The following is a 24,310-nucleotide window of genomic DNA, read 5'->3' as shown; positions in this document are numbered from 1 at the left end:
TCCCCTGTGACCGGACTGCTGGTACAATTTCTGGGCAACTTGCAAGAGGCAAGTGGCATGCAGATTACTTCAGCCCTCTCCAGCGTTACTAGACCTGCCTCAAAGGGGTACCATCCAACTCTCCCTGGTCTTTTGGTTCAACAAAACAACAAACATTCCGCTGTGTAGGGAAAAACACAATCAAAACTGAGGGACAAGAAGGGTGAGGACTTTAACAGTTATTTTCCTCTAAGGTGTGCCATCCTGGAAGGTGAGAAGAGAAAGACAGTTTGCGAAAATTGCTAATGTAACATTAAAAAAAGGTTAAGTTGGGTTGATAAGAGCACAAGATAGCTTGACAGCAACTTTGTTCACAGATTTGTGATTACAAACATTTTGCAAAGTGTTCACTTACATGGGCATTTGAGGATTGCGCAATGAACACAGATGTCATCTGGATATGGCGTAATTGTTGCAACATGGGAATTTATCTGGATCTGATCAGTAGAGAACTAATTCAGATCCCCCCCAAGCAATAGCAGATCAATTACAGTTATCTATTGCTGGGTGCAATCCAGGGGCATAGCTACAGGGGTTGCAGGGGTCGAAATTGCAATCCGGCCCCGTGCTGAAGGGCCTGTACGCCTGGATGAGAGGCGGGGGAAACTGTTAATAGAGGAACCAATCTCTCCTTGTTCCTCCTGCAGCCGCAGAATGCCTGTTGGAGAGGAGGAGAAGCAGGCATTCAGCAGCTGCAGGAAGAACATGAAGAGTTGGATTCCTTTATATGCAGCCGCCCCACTGCTCGTCCTATCTAGCTTCTTTCAGCTGCACCTGAGCTGAGAGTTTGCGCTGACAGTTTTCTTTCTTTCCTTCTTTTCTTTCCTTCCTTTCCCTCTTCCTTTTTTTTTCTTCCTTCCTTACTCTCGCTTTCTTTTTTCTTTACTTTCCAGACTCCTGATATCTCACCTAAGCCCCCAAACAGAACTCCTAAAAAAAAACAATTGTAAAAAATATTTAAAATAAATAAAAAAACAGGGTCACAATGGTTGCACCTGCGACCGGGCCCTGGCGTTCCACTACTGGGTTCAGAGGAAAGGACACCAGCCGGGGGTCAGGGGGAACCATCATGGTTTCTTGCACCAGGGCCCTGAAGATTCTAGTTATGCCATTGGTGCAATCAGTAAGCTAAAGATCTCTATAGCAGTGCTCTACTGCTGTATGAAGAGAAGGGACGAAACTGTAATGACAAGAAAGCGGCAACATCCCTTTTTTCTGTGTTGTGTTTACTTTTGCTTCTCTTTTTCCACTCTAAAAACTATCACAACTATCTAAACTGTAAAAACTATCAGAAGCTCTGGAGTTGATCGCTTCAGCTTAGTGCTGGACCCCAGCTATCACCGACAGCAAGCCATTCAAATGCTAGTGCCAAGGGAGGCCTGTAGGAGCTGTCATTATCAGGCACCATTTATAAATGGTGCAGGTACATAAGAGGTAAAAAAAAAAAAAAAGACCATGTTTATGTTTTTCCTATGAAATGGGTGAAGGCTTCCTTGCATAGGGAATCATATCTCCAACATTTTTTTGACTTCTGGGAAACTTTTATTCAAACTCTGCCTATTGCTACCCAACAGTCTATAGTACAATTTTTTTCAATACACCTCATGGTATTAAACCAGACAATTAAAAACCCTCTAATTGATGCCAATATAAAAAAACCCTGAAAAAAAAACACACGTGTCTAGGACCCTGGTCACCAACCTGTAGCCCTTGGCACTTTTTTTGATGCCCTTGGGGCCCCTGAAGACACTAATATGGGTTTCCTTATTGCCCCATTATGGTAGTGGTATTGAGCATTGATGCAATAGGTCTCCAGTCTATAAATGTAGATTATACCGCCGTCTCTGACCATCTCTTGAATTACATCCACAGGTTTCTGACCATCTCTTCTGGTATACCCATAGTTTTTTTCACTATATCTCGTTGTGTGTGTCTCTGACACTGAATATTCCCTACGTTTTATATTATATGGGGCCCTATAGCTTGAAAGTGGAACACCACTGGTCTAGGAAGTGAAGTATTTTAAAACTTTTTAGGATGCAATACAAAGAAGGGTCTCCTTTGCTCTATGTCCAGTGTGAAGGCCTATTTTGGCTTTTTTAAAGTACATCGTTAGACAAACCCGTTTTGTTTTTGGAGTTTTCTTTTTTTGATTTCTGTGTTCTGCTGGGTAGTATTTACTTTCACCTCCTGTCTAAGAGACACAACAGAAAGTGAGAGGACACAGTTGGCACCAAAACAGGTGTCCCAGTTGGAAGATTTCCCCTTACCTTCTGCTCTATGACAGCCATAAAAATGTGGATCTCCCTTCCCTTTGACAGTGGTCATCAGGAGATGGTTAATCTTGCCAGACAGAAAAAAATTATTTGGTACATGCATAGGAGGCTCTAAATCTACTATTATTAATATCCAATGTTGTGATAGACTGTCTCATTGATCAAGCTGAATCGCTTCAGTGAGACTTCTCACTTCGAGCACCTTAAGTGGAAGGGTGTCTAAATGTACTACAAGAAGCAGTAAGGGTGCCACACTATTGGTTAAAGAGTCCTAAAAGTTTTTTACAATAGATAAGTGAAATGAGGGAGGTGCACAACCTTCTGGCGAAGGTATCTGATTTTTAAACACCACTGTTATTACAATTCAGTTGATTCCAGACATTTATCGGGTTCCAAGAAACACAGGCCCACCATGATGAAGGGGTAATATCTGAACTCCGAAACATGTTGGTGCTCTTTTTACACAAAGTAAAAAAAACTTAATTGAACTCTTTGACCATTGATGTGGTGTCACAAGTTAGCTTGCAGCCTCTTGTGTGTTTACTCTTACCTCCATGCTGCTCTTGATTCCTTCACATGTGTGTTGTTCTGTGCTCACCTATGGGCGTTGTCTGCTATTCCCTGGGTTTTATGTCCTTCCCTTCCATCACTTACTGTCCCACCTCCTTGTCTGCCTGTCTATTTAAGATGTGCTCAGACTAGACCACATTGCCTGAGCAATGGTTGTTGTCGGAGCTCCCTTGTGGTCTTCTGAGAATCCTTTATAGTATATCTGTGTGCCGACCCCGGCTTTGTTCCTGACATTGCTAGTTTTCCGCCTGTCCTGACCTCGGCTTGCCAACTGGATCTCCTGTCTCTACTCCCTTTGTACCCTGCTCCCGCTAGCGGTCTCTTCTACCTCAGCTGGGTGTACCTGGGGGCCGTGACCTGGTTCCAGCCTGCTCCAAGTCCATCCCCACCATCAGGGGCCCTGGTGAACAAGCAGGCTGGAGCTTAGACTCCGCGCCCTGGGGAACCCCAAGCTGTGGTTTGATAGAGCTCACTACCATAGACGTGACAGTTTGCTCAGGCCATGAGCTCTTCAGAGACACCGCAGCCTCTCCTGGAGCAACTTCAGGGTTTTGGCGCAGAAAGTCGATGTCCAGCAGACCTATCAAGAACAGATTATGCACTGTCTACAGGAACTCTCCTCCCGGTTGGACCAGCTACAGGCTGTGTCTACTTCCTCACTCTTGGCTTCGGCCCCTGCTGTTCCACCTTCCACTGTTTCCCCTGTGGAACACCATCCTTAGAGACTCCAGCTGCCTCCACCGCCTCACTTCTCTGGTGATCCCAAGGCCTGTCGAGGCTTCATCAATCAGTGCTCGATTCATTTTGAACTAGCAGTCGATCTTTTCCCTACCGATCATTCCAAGGTGGCATACATGATCTCCCTCCTTTCAGGTGAAGCACTGGCTTGGGCCTCGCCACTGTGGGAGCGTCAAGACCACACTATCCCCAGTCTCCCAGCCTTCCAGCAAGCTCTCCAGAAAACGTTCGATGTGCCCGGTAGGACCTAATCTGCTGTGGAAGCCCTTCTTCAGCTACGTCAAGGTAGCATGACGGTTGGGTAGACTGCAGTTCGGTTTCGCACCTTGGCTTCGGAACTTGCATGGCATAATGAGGCCCTTTCTGCAACCTTTTGGCAAGGTCTAGCGAACTGTATTAAGGATGAATTAGCTGGAAGAAACATACCCACTGTTCTAGATGACTTGATTGCTCTTAGCATCCAAATCCATGTCCGCTTTCAGGAACGAGATCTGGAAAAGTCTACTCCACGTCCCCCCCCAGTGGGTTCATTTGCTCCTGTGTTCCAAAAATCTCCTGAACTAATGCAGTTAGGCTGAACACACCTTACTCCACAAGAGCGATCGTGTCGCCTCAGACTTGGTCTATGCCTTTTTTGTGGGGCTAAGGGTCAAGTAATTAAGTCATGTTCTGTCCGACCGGGAAACTCTGGTCTGGGTCACTGAGGGAGGTGAACCTGAATTCTGCCACCTTCCCTCAATTTGCCATACCTGTCTCCATTCATTGGGCCTTAAATACTTACCAGGTTTCTGCTTATGTGGACTCTGGGGCAGCCGGGAACTTCATTGAGCAATCTTTGACCACTGAATTGGGCATTCCTCTTGTCCCCTTGACGACTCCCCAATCAGTATCTACAGTTGATGGCTCTGCTTTGGCCTTAGGACCTCTACGCTTCCGGACCTCCTCCGTAATTATGCAGGTTGGCATTCTTCATTGTGAGGAAATCTCCTTCCTGCTCCTCCCTAAGTCTTCTAGCCCCGTCATTCTTGGACTTCCATGGTTGCAGAAACACTCACCCAATCTTGACTGAAACTCTGGCCAAGTATTGTCTTGGGGGTCAATATGCAATCAGACTTGTCTCCCTAAGGTGTCCCCACCTCGCACTGTACCCGTGGCCACCACCTCTCCGATGCCCCCTCAACATTGCCAGATTTTACAAGATGTTTCTTGTAGTAAGGCTGCTCCGCTGCCTACTCCTATTACGGGTCCCCTTCCGGTGCTGTCGAACTCTAGTTCCTTACCCTCTTTGCTGCCCAAATCTTCGGTCCCTTTACATATGTTGCAGCTCAGAGATCCTATATCGCGACCTTTCAGATGGGTGACCTCTGTACCATCTGAGTTCCCAGATTCATGTTTCCTGCATGCTGAGACCCCAAAACTCCCTTCAGCTGCTTTGGAGCCAGCCGTGGTTTCCACATTAGTAGCTACTGTACCTTCTGTCCCCTGTCCTGTCCCCATACATCCCATAGTGCCCTCTGTTCCTTGTATTACCCCAGGTTCCTGTTTCACACAGCCTGCCTTGCCCACTATACGAATCAAAGCCTTCACGCCTACCCCTGTGCCCTCCCTGGCAGCCTCCTCACCAGACCCTTCATCCCAATTTTTGGTGTCTGCTCCAGCCCAGCTTCCTGTCATGTTCTCCTATTCTTACTCCTTCCGAGGCAAATGTTTCCAAGAGCTTACATCTGTCAGCTTCTAAGTACAAAGTAGCTGCTGATTGTCATTACCGGGTGAGTCCCAAATATTTCCCGGGTGGCGAGGTTTGGCTCTCTACCAAGAGTTTACAGGTACCCTTTATGAAATTTGCTCCTCGGTTCATTGGTCCCCTTACCATCCTTCCCCAGGTCAATCCTGTTGCTTTCAAACTCCGCCTCCCTTCACATCTGAGAATCCCTAATGTTTTCCATGTTTCTCTTCTGAGAGCCTATATTATCAACAGGTTTTCCCATCCTCATCGTTATCCTTCCCCAATAGCGAGTACTTCGGAACAGTATGAAGTCAAGCAAATCTTGGATTCTAAGTTCATCAGAGGGAAGCTTTTGTATCTTATTGACTGGAAGGGATATGGTCCCGAGGAGAGGTGTTGGATTCCTTCTACTGATGTTTCTGCTCCCAGTCTGGTGGAATTTTTTCATTGGAAGTTTCTCCTTAAGCCTGGCCCTAAAAAAAGTGGGGAGACCTCATAAGAGGGGGGGGGTACTTTCACAAGTTAGCTTGCAGCCTCTTGTGTGTTTACTCTTATCTCCATGCTGCTCTTGATTCCTTCACATGTGTGTTGTTCTGTGCTCACCTATGGGCGTTGTCTGCTATTCCCTGGGTTTCATGTCCTTTCCTTCCATCACTTACTGTCCCACCTCCTTGTCTGCCTGTCTATTTAAGATGTGCTCAGACTGGACCACATTGCTTGAGCAATGGTTGTTGTCGGAGCTCCCTTGTGGTCTTCTGAGAATCCTTTATAGTATATCTGTGTACCGACCCCGGCTTCGTTCCTGACATTGCTAGTTTTCCGCCTGTCCTGACCTCAGCTTGCCAACTGGATCTCCTGTCTGTACTCCCTTTGTACCCTGTTCCTGTTAGCGGTCCCTTCTACCTCAGCTGGGTGTACCTGGGGGCCGCGACCTGGTTCCAGCCTGCTCTAAGTCCATCCCCACCATCAGGGGCCCTGGTGAACAAGCAGGCTGGAGCTTAGACTCCGCACCCTGGGGAACCCCAAGCTGTTGTTTGATAGAGCTCACTACCATAGACATGACATGTGGGGCCATTACTGCTTCTTACATACACTCACTGGGCACTTTATTAGGTACACCTGTTCAACTGCTTGGTAACAAATTGCTAATCAGCCTATCACATGGCAGCAACTCAATGGATTTACACATGTAGATGTGGTGAAGATGGCTTGCTGAAGTTCAAACCGAGCATCAGAATGGGGAAGAAAAGGGATTTATGTGATTGAACATGGCATGGTTGTTCGTGCCAGATGGGCTGGTCTGAGTATTTCAAAAACTGCTGATCTCCATCTCTAAGGTTTACAGAGAATGATCTGAAAAAGAGAATATATCTAGTGAGGGGCAGCTATGTGGATGAAAATGTCTTGTTGATGTCAGATGACAGAGGAGAATGGGCAGACTGGTTGCTGAAACATTCATATGGTAGGGTTAGAATTTAGCGTAAACATGAAAACATGGATCCATCCTGCCTTGTATCAATGGTTTAGGCTGGTGGTGGTGTAATGGCGTGGGGAATATTTTTTGGCATTAGCAAGGTGCACCTAATAAAGTGGCTGGGGAGTGTATTTGAGCAATAAAAAAAAAAAAGCCTTTACATAGAGTTCAAACAGTTCTCCATTCTATCCAAAACTAAAAAATAAACTGGCTAGAGATACACTTAATAACTTGTTACGAAGGCAGGCCATAAATTGTGCAATTTACTTTCCTTCCACCCATCAACACTGAATACTTCCCATAGTGCAACTGTGTTCTGCTGGCGGGAAGACTTCCCTGCCAGCAGAACACAAAGATTAGTGCTGCTGGCTATAGTAGGTGGCAATAATTTGTTCAGGGAAACCCAGACAGGCTGGGTGTACACAAGTTGATTGATAGATCAACTTGTATACAACCAGCCAGTACATACACTATATTGCTAAAAGTATTGGGACACCCCTCTAAATCATTGGATTCAGGTGTTCCAAGTGTCCAGAGGTATATAAAATCAAGCACCTAGGCATGCAGACTGCTTCTACAAACATTTGTGAAAGGATGGATTGCTCTCAGGAGCTCAGTGAATTCAAGCGTGGTACTGTGATAGGTTGCCACCTGTGCAATAAGCCCATCCATGAAATTTCCTTGCTACTAAATATTTCACGGTCAACTGTTAGTGGTATTATAACACAGTGGAAGCAACTGGGAACAACAGCAACTCAGCCACGAAGTGGTACAGCACGTAAAATGACAGAGTGGGTTCAGCACATGTGGAAGCACACAGAAGTCGCCAACTGTCTGCATAGTCAATAGCTAAAGACCTCCAAACTATGTGGCCTTCAGACAAGCACAACAACAGTGCATAGAGAGCTTTATGGAATGAGTTTCCATGGCCAAGCAGCTGCATCCAAGCCTTACATCACCAAGTGCAACACAAAGTGTCGGATGCAGTGGTGTAAAGTACACCACCACTGGACTAGAGCAGTGGAGACGTGTTCTCTGGAGTAATGAATCATGCTCCTCTGTCTGGCAATCTGATGGACGTGTCTGGGTTTGACAGTTGCCAGGAGAAGGGTACTTGCCTGGCTACATTGTGCCAAGTGTAAAGTTTGGTGAAGGGGGATTATAGTATGGTGTTGTTTTTCAGGGGTTGGGCTTAGCCCCTTAGTTCCAATGAAGGGAACTCTTAAGGCAACAGCATACCAAGACATATTGGGCAATTTCATACTCCCAACTTTGTGGGAACAGTTTGGGGATGGCCCCTTCCTGTTCCAATATGACTGCGCACTAGTCCTGACCTCAACCCGATAGAACACATGTGGGATGAATTAGAGCAGAGATTGAGAGCCAGGCCTATTCGTCCAACATCAGTGCCTGACCTCACAAATGTGCTTCTGGAAGAATGGTCAAACATTCCCATAGACACACTCCTATACCTTGTGGACATCCTTCCCAGAAGAGTTGAAGCTGTTATAGCTGGAAAGAGTGGGCCAACTCAATATTCAACCCTGCTGAATAAGACTGGGATGCCATTAAAGTTCATGTGCGTGTAACGGCAGGTGTCCATATACTTTTGGCAATATAGTGTAGATAGATCGAAATATGGCCAGTCCCTGCTGAACTGGCCAAATTTTGATCCATGTACGGACGGCTTAATACAATGACTCCACAGTGATATAGTGCACAAAATGTGTTGTTCCAGAGTTATGTCACTGGATTGTATTGATCAGGCTAACTAGGGCTTACCTAATCTGTAGGCCCCTATGTCATCATAGTGGAACTAATTATGTCAGAGAGGTGGGGGGTAAAGGGAACATTGCCACCATTGTTCTCTTTATATTCCAAGATATGGTGGTACCACACTTCACTGCCTACAGTAAGGAGTTTTCTAGCATGCACTGTACAGTGAACCTGCACATCAGATAACAATGGGGTCTTCTGGAAGGGCAAGATTTTATGATGAACATTTTTCAAGACTATGTTGACCTAATATTTTCCATGTCAGAACAAACTTATCCTATGCAACTGTTACTGGTAGACCTTACTGTGTTATATGACAGGTCCTCTTCCACATATCCACAGTGTTTTACTTTCACATATAATTCCAAAAAACAAAAGCACTATATGAAAACTATATCCTACCAATAAAATATTTTCATAGATTTGTAATGTGTTCTCTGGTGTTTGACTAGTCAACAATAAGCCGATGGTGCCCAGCCCGCAAGCTAAATAAATGTTGATACGAAAATGTCACTTTCACATTCAGCACAGTTTATTTCAAATAAATATGTTCTTTGAAGCCTAGATCCAACCCAAACTTTTTTTTTTTCTTTTCTTTTTTTTTTGGATCAAGTAGGGAAGTGATAGAACCTCTGTCAGGTTTGTGTTTGCAATCTATGTCCCCTTCATCCAAGGCGGAAAGTGATGACAAATCTGTCCAGCGGGGACATAGATTGCAACAACACACTTTTTTCTCAGTAAAAAAGGGAAGTCATAGTACCTCTGTCAGGTTTTAATTTATAATCTGTCCCCATTAGGATGATTTCTGCTCATATTGGCTATGTTGACACAAGCCAATACTCTGAAAATCAATCCTGCTGTCTCCTGAATGCCCTTTTTTCTTTTTTAATGCTGAATGGGAATTTATAATGAGGTCAGATGTTAGGTTTATGGTTGTGATACAGGTCCATTGATTTGAATGACTGAATTCTATAGGCACTGCTGCCTGTCAGGTTGACATGCCACATTAAATTTGCCAAATTTGTAGGGGGCTGCAATGCAAAGCATCATGGCTACCGCTTTTAAACTGATTCCTTTGGTTGTAGTTTACCTTTTAGGTCAGTGGCTGGGGGAAGAGGGGGGCTAATTTTTACTGCCCCTCAGCTGCCCAATATCAAATGGGTACAGAGGTGCTGCAACACACATCTGTTCAAAAGGGCGATGGGATGTAATTCAGACTGCATGCCACTGCAATAACACATTTAATGTGTGCTGTTGTGCGTTGCTGTAAAGCACGTTGTAACTTATGCCTTACCACAGCACCATAGTGAAAACCCAATCCAGTTTTTCACTGGAAGGCTGTTTGATTCAAGGGGGTTTCCACAGCAAAATATTTCCCCAAGTAGAAACATGCAGGGTCCCCAACCATCACAGCTCTCCCTATTCCCCAATTTTTATGTTGTCCAGCAGTGGCACTCCTAGAGAAAAGTTATTTCTGCAAGGGTCCAAGAACTACGGCAGAAGGAACTCCATTAAATCTTTACAGAAGGAGTCAGTTATAATGGAATTTTCATTACAGGAAACTTGTTATGAGAAGTATATGTAGGCTACCAATGAAAGCCCATACACAATTCATAAATTCCCAGCCGTCAGAATACACTTATCAGTGCTGCCGGCTGTAGCCGGCGGTACTGATCGATCAGGAAAAACCCAACAGACTGTCTACTGATTGACTTCTATAGAACCAGCCTGCTCATACAAGGATTGACATTTGGCAAGTCCTTGCTAAACCAACTGAATTTGATTAATTGATGGCCAGCTTAATACTTGTTGCTGGACTTTCATGCTGGTTTTCCCTGACCTGGCACAGGTAGGCAGATCAAGAGCTCTGACTGTCCTGTCCTGGATTAGTGGATCAGAAGATACTTAAGCCAGAGGATCAGTATAACAACCAGGCGACTACCATTTTCAGAAGTAGGTTGTCAGTAAAAGGTCTTTAGAACACTTACAATCCTGTCGCCCTCTGATGGAAAAACTGCTAAATTCGTAACAATGAGGAAGTGACGCTGTGAAAACAGGTGAGTAATTTATATTCCCTCTATAGTGATCCTGTGGCTGGTGGGTTGTCACCATTGACAGGTTTACAAGTGTACCATAGGCCTAAAGCAGGCCTTAGATGAGTAGAAAATTGAACGATTGTTGGAACGAATATCAAAAGCAATAGTCTCATAATGGTTTCATTGTGCAGCAAAATAACAACATATTTCTGATCATTGTCAACATAGACACATCTTTTTTTCGATTGATTTCTTCATAGACGGAAGTAGCTCATGCGAATTTCATTTTAATTTTTTTCCTCCAATGAGTCTTCTATTAGGCTAGGTTCACATATGAGCGGGTGGTGCCGCTGTGGATCTGCACGAAAATCCATGCAGCCACCCACACAAAGAATGCAGACCCGCGGGCGGGTGTCATTAATTCTAATGGCAAGCCACCCTGCAATGGAAATCGCAGCCATACTGGGAACCAAGGTTCCCGTGCAGGCTGTGGTTTCCGAAGGAGTGCAGGGACTCCTTCCCTGCATGTCACAGAGCACGGGGGTACATTCAAATGAATGGGCTCTCGTGCCCGCTCAAAACACGGCCCGCATGGCCGCATATATGTGAACCGGGGCTTAACAATTACAAAATCGCTCATTCTAAAAATAATTTCCAACATGTTCATTCACGCAGTTTCAATGGTGGCAGGAATATCTCCTGTCACAGTAGGTACACTATTTATGTGAAAATCGAATGATCGGTCCTTCGTTTTATTACTCATTCTGTGAAATCTGAGCGGCAAGAGTATGTGAATTCCTGTGGCTGGGATTGACAGAAGTGCGGCCTCTGAGCCCCTACAATGCAATGACAGGCTGACGGTGGCTGTAACGATTTGTGACTGTGACTACTTACCAGGGGCGGATTGACAACTCATGGGGCCCCCGGGCAATAGGGGATCATGGGGCCCCTGTGTCCTTGCCCAAACTCAAAAAAGCCTATGAAAAAGGTACCAGGGGCATCTCATGGGGCCCCCTACTGACCCCGGGCCCTTGGGCAGTGCCCAAGTTTCCAAATGGTCAGTCCGCCCTTGCTACTTACAATGATCTGTATGGAGAACGTGTGAATTGAGCCTTAGACTAAATACTTCCCTTACAATAAGTGTACTTTTGAAGCCAGTTCACACCAGAACATGGTGTGGGAAACCTGTGTTGCACTTTCAAATGCAATCTGCAGAAGATATCAATATAAAGTTGATAACACCCCAAACGCAGGATGCAAACACAGTGCGGTTGCCTGCACCGGGTCGCATGGTCCAAAGTAGCATCTGATGTGGGTACAGGGAGTTTGCAAAGTATTGCATGCACTACTTTTGCTGATATGTGGTGCGATTTCAGCCCATTCAAAATGAACGGGGCTGAAATCGCATCGCACAGACCTGCATACGAATCGCACCAGAACACACAGTGCATTCCTCAGTATGAACTGGCCCTAAAGATATGTTCCACAAAGAACATACAGTACGTATGTTCCTGCAGTTAAAGGCATGGTTTAGGATTACAGGCGAAACCTTGTATATGACAGCAGAAGGTTATCCCAGTGGGGAACTCGGATATAATGGTGGTGTAGGGATGTCTAGGGGTGCTGCCCTTGGTTACCCACCTTCCCCCTGTCATTTTTCCAAAGCAGAAAATAGGAGTAGCATCAAATAGGTTGTTCCTGCCAGCATCATCCTGGACACAGCCAGGGGCGGACTGACAACTCATAGGGCCCCCGGGCAATAGGGGATCATGGGGCCCCTGTGTCCTTGCCCAAACTCCAAAAAGCCTATGAAAGAGGTACCAGGGGCATCTCATGGGCCCCCCTACTGACCCTGGGCCCTCAGGCAGTGCCCGAGTTTCCAAATGGTCAGTCCGCCCCTACAAGAGGTGGAGATGCTGATGGCAAGAACAACCCATTTGATGCTACTCCATTTTCTAACCTGTTTTGGAAAAATGACAGGTGGAAGGTGGGTAACCAAGGGCAACATCCCTAAACATCCCTATGCCACCATTACATCCGAGATCTCCATTGGGTTAACCTTCTGCCTTTCATATAGAAGGTTTCACCTGTAATCCTAAACCATGCCTTTAACTGCAGGAACATACGTATGTTCTTTGTGCTGCCGGATAAGGACCATGCATTGACCAGAGGTCATAGGGTGGCATGCTGCAATAAAATGGCTTCTACATGATAATAAGTATGTTGTATGTACAAGTGTATGATGGCTGTATAACACAGCACATGGTTAGAAACAGGAAGCTGGAGCTCATAGACCCAGGAGACATGCTGTCTACATGCACAACACATTACATATATCAGATGTTGTGCTATACTAAACTGCGCCCAGTGCAGTACACTTAAAGGGTATGTCGGTCATGTCTGTATGCAACGTAGATGGTGACAATAGAGGCTCTTACCTTACACAGGAGATCCCTGCACCCGGGGATACAATGTCACACTCATCCAGCTCCTTCCTCTGTATCATATGATGCTTCCTCCCCTCTCTCAGCTGACTCCCTCCTCCCTACACCAGCTGCTGCTCGCCTCTTTGTCACAGAGGGAGGAACCAGTGTGTGCTCAGGTCTGGTCCTCCGCTCCACCTCTCTCTGATGTATAATGGATTATTCCTGGGATGCCCCCCTTTCCCCAATATGCAATGTTCCCATTCATGTAGATGTTAATCATTGCTGTCACACACATGCCCATGCCCTCTTCCTATAGTTTGACTTGCACAGATGTCTCTCTTCATCAGGAAACCCGAGGCTGCTGTCATCTATCCCCGTAGCTTGCTTCCGATCCCTGATACCTCGTACCAACGCAGGATTTAGGCCTCACGGGCATTGAGAGGCTGCAAAGTCGCCGAGAATAAAATCCATTCCGCTTTCCAATTCAAGTGAATGGCATACTTGGAATAAACGCCGATCGCTTCTGCATCAGTCTTTACGTGTACGTTTTATTTATTTATTACAGGTACTTATAGAGCGCCGTCAATTTACGCAGCGCTTTACATATATATTGTACATTCACATCAGTCCCTGACCCTCAAGCGGTGTACAATCTAAGGTATTTGTCAAAATGCACCTCTTTCATGTTTAGGGAAATACGCCATATGTGCATGCGTGGGTAATCGCCAATGCAGAAGCGACCGACGTTTACGCAAGTACGCAGGAAACCTGCCCTGAGAAATGAAGCTACCTATGCTATGGAGTACATGTAGATGGGAAATGGATGAAAAAAGGCTGCAGGAGATGAGCCACACTGATATGCAACTAAGGCTGGCCATACACTATACAATTTTCTGTCCAATTTCTGCCCAATTTTCTTTAGATTTACCTCCAGCTATGTAGTGCAAAAGCCCGCCTAATTGGATACAATTGGAAGTGTTGTTAGGTTTGACCTCCTATTATATAGTTTTTGGTAAATCTAAACCAAAAATCTCAAGAAAATTGTAAAATGTATGGCCAGCCTTAGGGTGAAAAAAAAAGTTTAATGATATCTCATAGGCTGGCCATACACTATACAATTTTCTGTCCAATTTCTGCCCGATTTCCTTTAGATTTACCTTCAACTGTGTAGTGCAAGGGCCTTCCTAATTGGATACAATTGAAAGTGTTGTTTGGGTTTGACCTCCTATTATATGGTTTTTGGTAAATCTAAAGCAAAATTCTCAAGAAAATTGTATAATGTGTGGCCAGCCTTAGATTGTAAGCTCCAAGGATCAGGCCCTCCTAACCCTCTTGTATTGAACTGTATTGTTGCTGTATTGTCTCCCGTTATATTGTCAAGTGCTGAGCAAACTGTTGGCGCTATATAAATCCTGTATAATAATATAATAAAAATGAAAAAATAAAATGGCAATTGTTTATGACACATGGTGCTTTAGCAAACTAGATATGTTCTAGTTAGGAGTGTTTATCCACTTTACATTTTGAAAGAATTAAACTGAATCTCTTCCATGTGAGGGGAAATCCCTAGTTCACACAGGCGGCAACCCTTGCTGCCCTCTAAAAAGCGATCTGCAGTGGATCACTTATCAGATGGTGGCAGAGCAGCTGCTGCCAGGCATTCAAGAAGTAATACTGCCACCTCCTGAATGCTTTTTGTTTTGAAAGCCAAACCGATATTTTGTATGTAAATACTGTGCAGCAACAGCAAGTCAACTGTTTGGCTCACCATTGTAGCCTGGCCTTATTCACTTCAATGAATCACAATTAGCTTGAGGTTGTGGTAGGGTCAGATGTAGTCTGATGTGGGGGTTCAGTAAAAAATGTCGGGGGGGGGGGCAGAGGATGGGAGATCAGTAGGGCAGAGGACAAGGGTCACTGCAGGCAGGGCAGAGGACAGGGGCACAGCTCTTTTGCCCCATCAGTGCACTGAACACAGCCTGGGCACAAGCAACACAGCACTTCCTCCCCATACAATGCATAACTGAGATCAGTATAGTGTCAGTCAAGGACAGTATACTGTTAGGCTAGGGCAGTATAATGTCATACTAGGGCGATAAAGTATCAGATTAAGGTGGTATAGTGTCGGATTAGGGCAGCATAGTGACAGGTTAGGGTTGGCTTTGGGGGAGGGGCACAATTAAAATTTGGAGGGTGGCATATTCCACCCTTGCACCCCCCCTAGATCTAGCCATTTATTTCAGTTACTTATATAGTGCCATCAATTTACGCAGCGCTTTTACATATATATTCACATCAGTCACTAACCCTCAAGGGGCGTACAATCTAAGGTCCCTAACTTACATTCATACATACACATACTAGAGCCAATTTAGACAGGATCCAATTAACCTACCTGCATGTCTTTGGAGTGTGGGAAGAAACTGGAGTACCTGGAGGAAACCCACACAGGCACAGGGAGAACATGCAAACTCCAGGCAGGTGGTTTCATGGTTGGGATTCGAACCAACGACCCTAGTACTGCCAGGCGGAAGTGCTAACCATTAGCCACTGTGCTGCCCTGTGCCGCTGTGCTGCCATGGGTTGTGGTATATTTTTTGCCAGGACCGTGGCCTGTGTACAACCCTGAGCAGCTGCAAGCTATTGTTTTGATGGGTGTTCCGTAAAACTGCGACACGCCCAATTGTTTTTACTACTCTTCACCAGCCCATGTGAACAGATAAACTATATTGCCAAAAGTATTAGGACACCTGCCTTTACACACATACATGAACTTTCATGGCCTCCCAGTCTTAGTCCATAGGGTTCAATACTGAGTTGGCCTACCCTTTGCACCTATAACAGCTTCAACTCTTCTGGGAAGGATGTCCACAAGGTTTAGGAGTGTGTCTATGGGAATGTTTGATCATTCTTCCAGAAGCGCATTTGTGAGGTCAGGCACTGATGGCAGATGAGAAGGCCTGGTTTACAGTCTCTACTCCAATTCATCCCAAAGGTGTTCTATCGGGTTGATGTCAGGACAGTCAAGTTCCTCCACCCCAAACTCACTCATCCATGTCTTTATGGACCTTGCTTTGTGCACTGGTGCGCAGTCACGCTGGAACAGGAAGGAGCCATCCCCAAACTGTTCCCACAAAGTTGGGAGTATGAAATTGTCCAAAATGTCTTGGTATGCTGATGCCTTAAGAGTTCCCTTCACTGGAACTAAGGGGCCAAGCCCAACCCCTGAAATACAACCCCACATCATAATTCCCCCTCCACCAAACTTTACACTTAGCACAATGCAGCCAGGCACGTACTGTTCTCCTGGCAACCGCCAAACCCAGACATGTCCATCAGATTGCCAGACAGAGAAGCGTGATTGGTCACTCGTCTCCACTGCTCTAGAGTCCAGTGGTGACATGCTTTACACCACTGCATCCGACGCTTTGCATTGCACTTGGTGATGTAAGGCTTGGATGCAGCTGCTCGGCCGTAGAAACCCATTCCATGAAGCTCTCTACACACTGTTGTTGTACTAATCTGAAGGCCACACGAAGTTTGGAGGGCTTTAGCTATTGACTGCAGAGAGTTGGCGGTTTATTTACTAAAGCTGGAGAGTCCAAAATCAGACTCCCTTCTGCATAGAAACCAATCAGCTTCCAGGTTTCATTGCCAAAGCTTCATTGAACAAGCTGAGGTTAGAAGCTGATTGGTTTCTATGCAGAAGGGAATCTGATTTTGGACTCTTCAGCTTTAGTAAATAAACCCCTTGGTGTCCCAATACTTTTGGAAACACAGTGTAGCTTTCTTGCGAAAAGATTACTGCCATTGGAATATTTTATTTTGTATTTTGTTTTGCTGACAAATGTAAAATGTTGTAATATTTTCCCCTATATGTTGCTCTGGTGATGGCTCTAAAATTTTGGATTTCATATTGTGTTTCATTATCAGTGGTAGAGATGAGCGAATCGAAGTATCCGAAGTGGAATTCGAGTCGAATATCGGAAAAATTTCGATTCGTGCCGAATCCGAAAAACAGCCTAATTCGGACGCGCGAATCGAAATTTTTCCAAAAATGGCGGCTGACATGTGCGGCGACGGAGCGGGGATGTCGGGGAAGGCGCGCAGACAAGGCGCGCTGCCCCATAATGCATTCCTCAACGACATGTGATCGCATCAGCCAATCAGCAGCCAGCCAGCCAGCACTGTGTAATGGTCGAGGTATATATAGCGGCCATTTTGGAAATCTTCATTTGCCTGCAGTCATTGAACAGAGGCAGACCGCTCTGTACTAGGGACAGGGACAGAGTTAGGGCCACAGAAACGAGAATTGGGGACAGAGAGAAGTTACTTAGGGACAGAGAACCATTACTCAGGGACACAGACTTGTTAATGAGGGCCACAGAATCGTTATTTAGGGACAAAGAAACGCTAGTTAGGGCCACAGAATTCATACTCAGGGACAGACAGAATTTTCACTCAGTGCCAGAGAATTGTTACTTAGGGCCACAGAAACGTTATTAGGGCCACAGAATTTTTACTCAGGGACAGACAGAATTGTTACTGAGTGCCAGAGAATTGTTACTCAGGGACAGACAGAATTGTTACTGAGTGCCAGAGAATTCTTACTCAGGGCCACAGAATTCATACTCAGGGACAGACAGAATTGTTACTCAGGGACAGACAGAATTGTTACTGAGTGCCAGAGAATTGTTACTCAGGGACAGACAGAATTGTTACTGAGTGCCAGAGAATTGTTACTCAGGGACAGACAGAATTGTTACTGAGTGCCAGAGAATTGTTACTCAGGGACAGACAGAATTGTTACTGAGTGCCAGAGAATTGTTACTCGCACAGACACAAAATTGTTACTTGCACAGACACAGAATTGTTACTCGCACAGACAGAATTGTTACTCAGGGCCACAGAATTCATACTCAGGGACAGACAGAATTGTTACTGAGTGCCAGAGAATTGTTACTCAGGGACAGACAGAATTGTTACTGAGTGCCAGAGAATTGTTACTCAGGGACAGACAGAATTGTTACTGAGTGCCAGAGAATTGTTACTCAGGGACAGACAGAATTGTTACTGAGTGCCAGAGAATTGTTACTCGCACAGACACAAAATTGTTACTTGCACAGACACAGAATTGTTACTCGCACAGACACAGAATTGTTACTCAGGGCCACAGAATTCATACTCAGGGACAGACAGAATTGTTACTGAGTGCCAGAGAATTGTTACTCAGGGACAGACAGAATTGTTACTGAGTGCCAGAGAATTGTTACTCAGGGACAGACAGAATTGTTACTGAGTGCCAGAGAATTGTTACTCGCACAGACACAAAATTGTTACTTGCACAGACACAGAATTGTTACTCGCACAGACACAGAATTGTTACTCAGGGCCACAGAATTCATACTCAGGGACAGACAGAATTGTTACTGAGTGCCAGAGAATTGTTACTCAGGGACAGACAGAATTGTTACTGAGTGCCAGAGAATTGTTACTCAGGGACAGACAGAATTGTTACTGAGTGCCAGAGAATTGTTACTCGCACAGACACAAAATTGTTACTTGCACAGACACAGAATTGTTACTCGCACAGACACAGAATTGTTACTCAGGGCCACAGAATTCATACTCAGGGACAGACAGAATTGTTACTGAGTGCCAGAGAATTGTTACTTAGGGACAGACAGAATTGTTACTGAGTGCCAGAGAATTGTTACTCAGGGACAGACAGAATTGTTACTGAGTGCCAGAGAATTGTTACTCGCACAGACACAAAATTGTTACTTGCACAGACACAGAATTGTTACTCGCACAGACACAGAATTGTTACTCAGGGCCACAGAATTCATACTCAGGGACAGACAGAATTGTTACTGAGTGCCAGAGAATTGTTACTCAGGGACAGACAGAATTGTTACTGAGTGCCAGAGAATTGTTACTCAGGGACAGACAGAATTGTTACTGAGTGCCAGAGAATTGTTACTCGCACAGACACAAAATTGTTACTTGCACAGACACAGAATTGTTACTCGCACAGACACAGAATTGTTACTCAGGGCCACAGAATTCATACTCAGGGACAGACAGAATTGTTACTGAGTGCCAGAGAATTGTTACTTAGGGACAGACAGAATTGTTACTGAGTGCCAGAGAATTGTTACTCAGGGACAGACAGAATTGTTACTGAGTGCCAGAGAATTGTTACTCGCACAGACACAAAATTGTTACTTGCACAGACACAGAATTGTTACTCGCACAGACACAGAATTGTTACTCAGGGCCACAGAATTCATACTCAGGGACAGACAGAATTGTTACTGAGTGCCAGAGAATTGTTACTCAGGGACAGACAGAATTGTTACTGAGTGCCAGAGAATTGTTACTCGCACAGACACAAAATTGTTACTTGCACAGACACAGAATTGTTACTCGCACAGACACAGAATTGTTACTCAGGGCCACAGAATTCATACTCAGGGACAGACAGAATTGTTACTGAGTGCCAGAGAATTGTTACTCAGGGACAGACAGAATTGTTACTGAGTGCCAGAGAATTGTTACTCAGGGACAGACAGAATTGTTACTGAGTGCCAGAGAATTGTTACTCAGGGACAGACAGAATTGTTACTGAGTGCCAGAGAATTGTTACTCAGGGACAGACAGAATTGTTACTGAGTGCCAGAGAATTGTTACTCGCACAGACACAAAATTGTTACTTGCACAGACACAGAATTGTTACTCGCACAGACACAGAATTGTTACTCAGGGCCACAGAATTCATACTCAGGGACAGACAGAATTGTTACTGAGTGCCAGAGAATTGTTACTCAGGGACAGACAGAATTGTTACTGAGTGCCAGAGAATTGTTACTCGCACAGACACAAAATTGTTACTTGCACAGACACAGAATTGTTACTCGCACAGACACAGAATTGTTACTCAGGGCCACAGAATTCATACTCAGGGACAGACAGAATTGTTACTGAGTGCCAGAGAATTGTTACTCAGGGACAGACAGAATTGTTACTGAGTGCCAGAGAATTGTTACTCAGGGACAGACAGAATTGTTACTGAGTGCCAGAGAATTGTTACTCGCACAGACACAAAATTGTTACTTGCACAGACACAGAATTGTTACTCGCACAGACACAGAATTGTTACTCGCACAGACACAGAATTGTTACTCAGGGCCACAGAATTCATACTCAGGGACAGACAGAATTGTTACTGAGTGCCAGAGAATTGTTACTCAGGGACACCTAATCGTTGAATTAAATAGTATGTCAGACAACATGCAGAGGAGTGGCAGAGGAGGCAATGTTTTAGAAGCGAGCAGACGTGGCAGCAGAGGAAGGGGTCGAGGCAGCAGTATTCGCAGCCAGAGGCCAGTGCTCCCGGTGTCATCCAGCGGTCGTGTCTCCACCGACAACCCTGCCGTCATTGATTGGTTGGCTCGGTCGTCTTCCTCTTCCCAGGTCACCTCTGACACCTACAGCCAACGGTCGGTGGGTACGTCAGACACAACCGTTAGTTGGCATGGCCCGGGAGCAAGCCCACTGAAATCACGTGTCCTCTACCTGCCCCTGTCCTTTGCTGTTCCCTCACCAAGCGAAGTATCGCATGCTGTGGGCTCAGCCCCACTGTACAGTGAGGAAGAGCTAACAGAGGGCGGTCAGGAACGGGGGGAGACATCGGCCTTTTCAGCAGCCAAGCGAACAAGTACTGGCGAGGAGAGTGGCTCGGTAGCCGGTCTAGAGACAGGTCTGTCTCCTGACCCAGACGCAGCCGAGGGGGCTAGTAGTGAGGCGGAGACCCTACTTGATGATGAGGAGGTTGATCGCACTTGGCAGCCTCGTCGTCATCAGGCAATTTCTTCCGCATCATCAGGAGAAGAGGGTGGCAGCTTGGCAGCGAGCAAAACAGTCGGTGGGTTGCCCAGGAGACAGCAGCAGGGTCGCATCAGTGTCAGTGGAGCCAAACGTCCACGGAGTAGAGCACCAGCTCCACTGCAGCCTACCACCACGGCCAGTAGTGGTGCCGGTGCGCACGGAGGAAGTAGCAGTTAGCCAGTGAAGAGTAGCGGGGGCAAAGTTTCCTACTCGGTGGTGTGGCAATTTTTCCTCAAGCCGCCCGAGGAAGTAAACGTAGCCGTATGTCGACTATGTGGCCAGAAATGCAAGCGTGGCCAGGGGGCCCATGTTGGGACTACAGCGTTGCGTCAGCATATGCAGCGTCACCATTCGGTGGCCTGGGAAAACCGTGATAAACATACGGCGGTTCTGCCTGCCCCAGCCCCCGCTCCATCACCCGCTCCGTTACTTGCTCCGTCACCCGACGTCGTCAATCGCCCTCTATCAGCCAGTCAAGGCTCCAACACCTCTGCTGAGGGGAGTTGTCGCTCGTTGGCATCTTCCGCTCGTTCAGATGCTCCTTCTCCTGCTACTCCTCTTCTCGGATTCCGTCAACAGTCTTTCTTGGAATCCGTATCCAAGAGACAACAGTTTGCGAGCACGCACCCGACGGTGCAAAAGCTGAACGTCCTCCTGTCCAAGTTGCTGGTGCTGCAGTCCCTCCCTTTCCAACTGGTGGACTCAGCACCTTTCCGAGAAATGATGGCTTGTGCCGCGCCGCGGTGGAGAGTGCCAAGCCGTCATTTCTTTGCCCAAAAGGCAGTGCCAGCCCTGCATTCACATGTAGAAGAGATGGTGGGCCAGTCTTTGAGCATGTCGGTCTCTGCCAAAGTGCACGGCAGCGCCGACGTGTGGAGCTGTAACTACGGTCAGGGACAGTACATGTCATTTACGGCCCACTGGGTGAACGTGGTGCCGGCACAGCCGCACCAGCAACTTGGACAGGTCACGACGCTTTTGCCTCCACGTTTGCACGTCCTTGGTCCAGCAAGCATGTCCGCCTCTACCACCTCTTTTTCCGCCGTGTCCTCAGCCGCCACCCCCGTGCCAAGTCCCATTACCCGACCGGCATATCACATGTGCAGGGCGCAACGGTGTCACGCTGTGCTGCACCTGGTATGCCTTGGCGAACGTAGTCACACAGGGGAGGAACTGCTGAGTGTAATGAACAGAGAAATCGACAGATGGCTGTCTCCGCGCAAACTAAAAATCGGAACCATGTTGACTGACAACGGAAAGAACATGGTGTCTGCTCTGCGTCAAGGAAGGTTGTGCCATGCGCCATGCATGGCTCACGTGTTCAATCTGGTTGTCAAGCGGTTCCTAAAATCCACCATCCCACTGCAAGACATCCTTAAAATGTCACGTAAACTGTGCATGCATTTCAGCCATTCCTACACCGCAAAGAACACCCTCATTGAGCTGCAGCGGCAGAACGGAATTCCACAGCATCGCCTGATCTGCGACGTTGCAACAAGGTGGAATTCAACCCTACACATGTTAGACCGCCTTTACGAGCAGCGAAAGGCCATCACCGATTTCCTGATGTTACAAGCGGATAAAGGTACTCCCCTGTGTAACTTAGATGTCAGCCATTGGCAGCTCATGCGTGACACCTGCCGCTTGCTCAGGCCCTTTGAGGAGGCCACGCTATTCGTGAGTCGGCAGGACTATGGGATGAACGACGTCATTCCTCTGTTGCACGTCCTGGAACAAATGCTGTTAACAATGGCTGGTCAGGGTGCGGTAGACGTGGCGCACAGATCTCAACGCCACATGACCCCTGTGGGGGCAGGACAGGAAGAAGAGGAGGAGGTAGAGGAGGACATTTGTGCTCAGGAATTATTGAGTGAAATGGGTGGTTTTTCCACTCAGCGGACAGGAGTGGAGGAGCAGGAGCATCTGGTAGAGGAGGAGGAGGAGGAGACAGAGGACCCAGACGCACCGTGGCAGTATGCTGTGGAGATGGAGGCAGGGAGTCCCTCGCATTCCTTGGCACAAATGGCCCATAGCATGCTCGGTTGCTTGCGTAGCGACAGCCGAATAATAACCATCAGACAGAGGGATGACTTTTGGCTGTCCACCTTGTTGGACCCTCGCTACCGGTCCAAAATGGTGGCCTTTTTCACACCTGCTGAGAGGGAGGCCAAAATTACGTACTATAAAAACCACCTATGTAGTCAGTTGGTCTCTGCCTTTGTGCGCCAACGTCCATCCTCAGACACTGTGGGCCCTGTGCGCTCGCGTTCCGCTGGCATGGCAGCAGGGGAGGGGTGGGGTGGTAGGAGCAGTGGCAGCTCCACCAGCAGCGGCTGCCTCAGTCTGCAGTCGATGATGAGTAGCTTTCTTCACCAGCGCAGTGAGGAAACTACTAACCAGCCGCAGCAGCAGCAGCAGCATCAGGTGGACCTGGAGCAGGAGCTCAAACAACAGGCTTGGGCCTACTTGGACAGCACCCTGCCAACCGAGGTAGACAATCCCCTTGACTACTGGGCAACGAAACTTGACCTTTGGCCCCAACTAGCTGAATTTGCCCTTGAAAGGCTGTCATGCCCGGCCAGTAGCGTGGCATCGGAGCGCGTGTTTAGTGCGGCAGGAGGTATTGTAACTCCGCGGAGGACATGACTGTCCACCCAAAGTGTGGAGAGACTCACGTTTGTGAAAATGAATCAGGCGTGGATTAGTCTGGATTTCAAACCACCAGTTCCTGACACAACTGACTAAATCCGCCATGAATCATGCCTCAAACATGTGCCACTTTCAGGTCTCCTCACACTGCTGGTGTGTTTAATTTTTTGACATAGGGTGCTGGCAGATTACGGGCCTCCTATAGCTGCTGCCAGGCCCCTAATCTGCCATAGGCCCCTATATACCGCCTCCTCATGCTGCTGCTAGGTCCAGAGTCTCTCATGGGTCCCTGTACGGCCTCCCATTGCTGCTGTCTCCATCGCCACACTCTGCTGCCATGTGCCACTTTCAGGTCTCTTCACACTGCTGGTGTGTTTAATTTTTTGACATAGGGTGCAGGCAGATTACGGGCCTCACATAGCTGCTGCCAGGCCCCTAATCTGCCATGGGCCCCTATATACCGCCTCCTCATGCTGCTGCCAAGTCTAGAGTCTCTCATGGGTCCCTGTACGGCCTCCCATTGCTGCTGTCTCCATCGCCACACTCTGCTGCCATGTGCCACTTTCAGGTCTCTTCACACTGCTGGTGTGTTTAATTTTTTGACATAGGGTGCAGGCAGATTACGGGCCTCACATAGCTGCTGCCAGGCCCCTAATCTGCCATGGGCCCCTATATACCGCCTCCTCATGCTGCTGCCAAGTCCAGAGTCT

General features: G+C 46.8%; 1 protein-coding gene across 1 annotated transcript in view; it reads right to left on the bottom strand.

Moving 5' to 3' along the window:
* The window catches only part of LOC149440442 (AP-3 complex subunit mu-2), a 40,165-nt gene extending 26,935 nt beyond the window's left edge, over nt 1-13,230 (bottom strand). The window contains exon 1 of the mRNA XM_089658614.1: nt 13,074-13,230. The gene's annotated coding sequence lies outside the window, so the exon portion shown is untranslated. The remainder of the gene's footprint in view (nt 1-13,073) is intronic.
* Between the last annotated feature and the right edge of the window lie 11,080 nt (nt 13,231-24,310).

The sequence above is a fragment of the Staurois parvus genome, unplaced genomic scaffold (genome assembly GCF_062004578.1).
Source record: "Staurois parvus isolate SC_StPar_1 unplaced genomic scaffold, SC_StPar_1.0 ptg001085l, whole genome shotgun sequence".
In the NCBI taxonomy this organism is placed as follows: domain Eukaryota; kingdom Metazoa; phylum Chordata; class Amphibia; order Anura; family Ranidae; genus Staurois; species Staurois parvus.
Note: the sequence above shows the minus strand (reverse complement) of the source record. Positions and strands in the feature narration are given on the sequence as shown.